This window comes from Phascolarctos cinereus, unplaced genomic scaffold, assembly GCF_003287225.1.
Source record: "Phascolarctos cinereus isolate Bilbo 61053 unplaced genomic scaffold, phaCin_HiC Scaffold_4;HRSCAF=312, whole genome shotgun sequence".
Taxonomy (NCBI): Eukaryota; Metazoa; Chordata; class Mammalia; order Diprotodontia; family Phascolarctidae; genus Phascolarctos; species Phascolarctos cinereus.
Window position 1 is genome coordinate 590,507,244 of NW_027555847.1, and position 6,416 is coordinate 590,513,659.

Genomic DNA, 6,416 nt, shown 5'->3' on the forward strand with positions numbered 1-6,416 from the left:
GCTAAATCTTCTGCAAAATGAGGGGGGTTGGGCCTCTTTTTAATTTAGTATTTTATTTTCCCCCAGTTGCACGTAAAAACAATTTTTAACATTCATTTTTAAAGCTTTGAATTCCCGATCTCTCCCTCCCTCCCCACCCCCGATTAAGAAGGCAGGCAACTCAATATAGGTTGCACGTGTAGTCATGCAAAACACTTCCATAATAAGTTTGGATCTTTTTTAAAAATCGCATTTGCCATTTATATCGCGTTTTAAGGCTTACAAAGCGCTTAATTTGAAGTCGGGTCTTCCTCACTCCAGGCCCAGCGCTTTTTTGTACCTGACCTAACTGTATTCCAACATAATTGTTTTCCTTTGTAATCCAAATAATTCTGAGGAGCCCACAGACTTTTCACCAGGCTGACAAAAGTGACACAAAAAAAGGCAGCTCAGAATACATAGGATCTATCTGATTGCAACGTCGTCTCGGGAAGGGAGGAGAAAATTTAAAACTCAAAAGCTTATAGAAGTGATTGTTGAAAACTAAAAATTAATTAATTTCTAAAAATGTAAAAAGAATACATAGGACCACAAAGGAAGACGATTGTGTTGAAATGCAGGGGGTTGGTTTGTTTTGTTTTGTTTTTTTAATTCACAGATCGCCCATGAGGAACCCTGGGACTTGATAAAGATCCCTTCCAGCTCTCAATCTGGCATGCCACAAAGTGGGTGTGGGAAGGGAAATGTCCAATGGGTGGCAAAGCCTGACTACCCCCATGAGGGAAGTGCCTCTTTAGGGAAGAGAGGGGGTAAAAGGAGCCACCCCGTTTCCTTGGGAGCAGCAGCTGATGAACATTGTTCCTTCTTCCCCTTCTCTGGGTTCTGTCCCTGGTCCTCTTCTCACTCTATACTACTTCATTTGGTAATCTTATCAGCTTCCTGAATTTAACTACCTATGCTGATGATTCTTACTTCTGTCTTTTCTGCCCCATTATCTCTTCTGATATCTAGTCTCACTTCTCCAACTATGTTTCAGACATCTCCAATTGAATGTCCAGTCAACATCTTAAACTCAGCATATCCAAAACAACTCCTTATCTTTCCCCCTAAAGTCTCCTTTTTTACTGTAGAAGGCAACGCTATCCTCCCAGTCCCTCAGGCTCACAACCTAAGAGTCATCCTGGATTCCTCACTGCCTCTCACCTTCCCATATCCAAGCTATTGCCCAGGATTATTGATTTCACCTTTGCCACATCTCTCAAACCCTCTTCTCTCCTCTGATATTCTAGTACAAATTCTTATCTCTTCACACCTGGATTACTACAATAGGAGGGTCTTCCTGCCTCAAGTCTCTCCTCACTTCAATCCATTCTCCGTTCAAACCGCTTGTTCTGATTATGTCATTCCCTTCCTGAAAAACTTCAGTGGCTTGCTATTGCCTCCAGAAGCATATACAAAATGCTCTGTTTGGTATTCAAAGCCCTTCTTAACCTTACCTTTTTTAATACCTTACTCCCCAACACGTACTTTTCTATCCTCTTCCCAGGGACGTTGGCCTCCTGGCTGTTTTCATGAACAAGACTCTCCATCTCTCAGTTCTGGGCGTTGTCCCTGGCTGACCACCCATGCCTGGAATGCTCTCCCTCCATTCCAAGTACTGAACTCCCAGGCATCTTTTAAGTCCCAAACAAAATCCCACCTCCTACAGGAAGGCTTCCCCAACCCCTTTCCCTCTTGGTTATTTCTTATTCTATATATAGCTTGCTTTGTTTGCATGTTGTTTCCCCTATTAGATTGTAAGCTCCTTGAGGGCAGGGACTGTCTTTTGCCTCTTTTTGTATCCCCAGCACTTAGCACAGTGCCTGGCACATAATAAAAGTTTATTGAATTGAATTATTGAATCTTCTGTTTGCCCTCTCAGCTACTGCTATTGCTGTACTTAGCTTAGAGAATCTCCCTGGGGGTGTCTGACATGGATGGAGGCAGCACTGGGGGCTGATATACTCCCTGTGGCAGGATGAGAGAGAGGTCTTCCCTAAGTTCTCATGAAAATAATGGATCACATCTGCCTTCTCTCACAGCATCAGATTCTTTATTGAAATGAACTTTATAATAATAGTTCTCAGTCCCCAAGTGCTGAAGACAACTCTCTAAGACTATAAGTTCCAAAGAAAGTGCCAACCTACGTAGGAGTTTCTTCATAGATCCAGACCAAAAGAAAAAAAAAGCCAAAAAAAACTTCACATTTTGTCTTCCAAGCTAATTAACTGTCTATACTTTGTCACCTTTATGAGACTGAAAATTCCAGCAATCACATGTTCTTTGAATATCTCACAGCACCCAGCACAGTTTATTTCAAGTGGTAGGAGTTAAATAGATATTTATGTAATAGATGAATAAATGAATGAATTCCAGTTAATTTTGCTACAAACTAATATAAAATTATGTCACTGTTCTTCAAGGGTCTCAGCTTAATGAAAATGTATGTATACAGTATGTGAATTTGGGATAGTTACACAGTTCCCATAATCCTGTATACTGGAAGAAAGGATGGCAGAATTTGAACAAATATTATCATCTTGCCAAGTAGAATATTCACTTGAGAAATAAACTTAGAACAAATTCTAGTTATCAGGATTGTATCTGGTCCATGGGGTCTCGAAGAGTCGGATATGACTGAACAACAAGTCTGTCAAAGTGTAGCAGGGTCCTGTGCAGTTTATGTGTGACAAACTAATGCCCAGACCTATGAGTTGATGCCCAAGAAGCATATGATAATAGCTCACATTTGTTTAGCACTTTGAAGTTTATGTTGTGTTTGCTTTACAGTGCTATGAGATGGTCTTGGGAGCTGCCCAGGAACTGGAGTCTTGCTTTGGCCTAGATGGCACAAGTTCCACACAATGCTCTTTTTAGCTACAGCGTGATGCAGTAGAAAAAGCACTTGAAGTCAGAAGATTGGGGGTAGATTTGTCCCTCTGCCATTCAGTTGGGCAAGATACTTCACACCTTAGTTTCCTTGTCTGTAAAGGTGGAGATGATAACTCTTGGGCTACCAAATTGAAGGGTTATTATGAGGAATGTGTTTTGTATACTAAAAGCCCTGTCTAAATATAAGGTATTTTTTAAAAATTAGGATGATGGAAGTAAAATGTTTCATAAAAGTAAGCCTTTCCTATGATATCTTTAAGAAGAATAATTCTTAGGCATCCTGGTGTGTAGCAGGTAGTGAGCAGACCTCAGAATCCAAACTACCTGGATATTGACTGACTGTGGTCAAGTTACTTAATTTCTCTGTTCCCACACAAATACGAAACAAAAAACAGTTGTTGGTCTGCATTTGTAGAAGGAATAGTGTCATCTGCAACTCCTCACACTGATTAAAATCACTGGTCTAGACACAGAAAAGTACTTTCCATAAGAAATAATGCAGTATATATGTTTTCCCAGTTACTAAAATGAGGCGGTTGTTAACAAGTACAAATTTTTTCCGCTTGTGAGCATTTTTATAAGCTGCTTTTGCAAGCAATAGGAAAGAGTGCCCTCTTGTGAAGAAAAAGAATTTTCAAAGGTTTCTAGCCCTCTAATAAAGCAAAGGAAAAGATTATGATAATTGTAAGCATGTATATCATTTTGAAATGCTGTGCATTTTCTATTCTTATGGAATTCTGATTTCCAGCATGAGACAGAATAAAGCACACTTGCTTGTCTTACTTAATTTTCATCCCGCCCTAAAAATGCATTAGCACAGCACAGAGCACTACGCTAATTGAATCTGGAGATGGCTACTGCATTGTATACAGACGTATAATTGAAAAAAAAAATTAAGTATTTGCTATGCAGATGTCACTGTGCTAAGCACTAGGGATAAACAAAAAAAAAAATTTTTTTTAGGAAGCTACCTACCTTCAAATATCGCTGAGGACTATTCTGTAATTCCTGAATTTATTCCTATGAGATCATCAGGCAAATAAAATTTTTATATTTTCAAAAAGACCCTCTTACCTGGCTTACACTCTGCAAGTACAATCTTAAGAGTCCCGATATATGAACTAAATACAATAAAATTCAAGCTTCATTAACTCATAATATATAATAATTTGAATAGAAATTGAGCCAGAATTTGTTTTTGTGCTATGAAGACAGTTATAGGGAATATTTAGTTTTACAATCTAAATGTAAAACAGAGGCAAACAAAAATGCATATGTACAAAGAAATCCTCTCATGTTGATGGATATTGAGGATAGACTAACACATTATAGGCTAATCAGACTTACTGAATTTAACTGTTTTTTAGGAAACATAAATCCTCACAGTATCCTTATAATGTCATCACATCATGAGTTTCTACGATATACAAATAAGTATGAATTCATGTAGTGCCAAGTATATACATAAGTATGGAGGGGAGGAAGATGACTGGCACTGTGTATGTTAATTATGGAGAGTTTCTTTGGCTAATTTTGAGCATGGAATGACAGAACTAGAGAAAAGGTATTAGTCTACTCTGGAATCCTTACTGTGTCTTTAGCTCCTAACTTCAGTCCTAAATGGGAATCTTCTATTCTGTGAAGATTCTTTGCCTAGTTCATAGGTGTCCCAGGGTCACACTTCAGGACATGCTGGCCTGAACCATAACGCTTTCCAGAGATTCAGGTGCCTTTTCTTTCTAACGATCTATGATATGTACTATATTGTTTGAAGTGAGATATAGACCAGCCATTTCCATCACCCCAGTGAAAAAGAGGAGAATAAAATAGGATTAAGTTATCCCTGAAAAACATGTTAGCTATAAAAGTCATCAATAGTAACTATTGAAAGATTAAAATAAGCTGTGAAATCTGAAGACTTCTCAGTTGGTTTTGAGGGAAAACTGATTAGACATGGGATAGATTAAATATACTCTTGTGGTCCCTTTGGCATTAAAAATGAATGCAATTTCCTCATCTGTGCTAGGCTTTAAAGAGGGTAATAAGTAGCCTTTCCCTTGGAACCTTGTTCCAAAAATATTTGTTAAGTACTTACTATATGCCAAACACAATACTGAATATTGGAGGAACAAATGATTGTGCAACGATGAGCAACAGAAATCATTCACACACTCAGCCATTACATACTTCATGTGCAGAGAAAAAACTCATGCTTGTCAGGCATGAAATTGTGTACTCAGGACTCTAGGGAATTCCAAGTGAGCACACTTTCCATCGCTTCTCCCTATATTTCATTCCTTCATAATTAGTATCTAAAATTCAACATGCACTGTAGTTATTCACAGTATTAAAAATACACTATCCTCCAATGTGAATACATACTGGCCGTATCTTGCTGGTTTTTTACTGTGCTGGGGCAAGTCCGTTCTCATTTTTCCTAACTTCAAAGGCTGATCAACAATACTTTCGGTGACAGGGATCTGATACATTTCTCCAGACCTACATACTCAACTAATCTTCACAAAAGTCTTGCTCTTTTGCTTCCTCATGATATGGAGGTGACCATGAATTTCCAAAAGGCATGCCAAGCAGAACATAAGTGCTGTGAAACTAGAAAGACTTAAATTTGGGCAGACTGAATGTTTGCCATTTGAGGACTGTGAGAACAGAACTTGGAGAGATTCATCATCACAGTAATTAATATTTCAGCCAATTCTCAAAGACCAATTACTAAGTTGCAGGGTAATTGGGACCTGCTTTAAGGAAGTACTAACTGCCCACAGTGATAAAATCATAAATCTTTAAAGTATTGAAGTCTACTTGACAAGAAGAGAAGTGACAAGAAATTTGAAAAACATTACTTTGACAAATTGCTTTGCCATTCATCCTTTTATTTTGGGTCCAAACTTGTGATTTCATCAGTGTAGAAGTTTCTTCCATTTCTGAAGATAGGCAATTTGCTTGTAATTTAAAATTCTACAGAATTGCCCAGACCATGTGTTGTCAGTCAGTCAGAACTTGAACTCTGGTCTTCCTGACTCCAAGGCTAGCCCTCTAATTTCAACAAGCCAAGATGCTTCACTATTACCCAACTATTACTTAGATTTTATATAATGTCAACCCATAGCATTATTATTACCATTAAGTCACTTTTCTATAGCACTCTAAGGTTTACAAACCTTACAGTCCTCTGAGGAAGATAGTGGAAGTACTATTTCTTATAAGGTCATCAATGATTTTGAAAGGGTAGCAATTAAGCAATTGCTATAGGACAGCCTTGCTCAATTCTTTCTGCCAGGTTTTTCTTAACCCAAATCAGCTTAGCTATTTTCTGGGAGCTCTGTACAGTCACTTTCATTTATTATGCTTCCCATTTATACTTTCTATGAGAATTAAAAGTGACAGGCTGTGTTTCCTGATAAAGAACCAGTTTTGAGCAAATACAAACATGTTCATCCAATTTTCATTGGGTTGTGCACTGGTCTATCCCTTTATTGTCAAGAAGA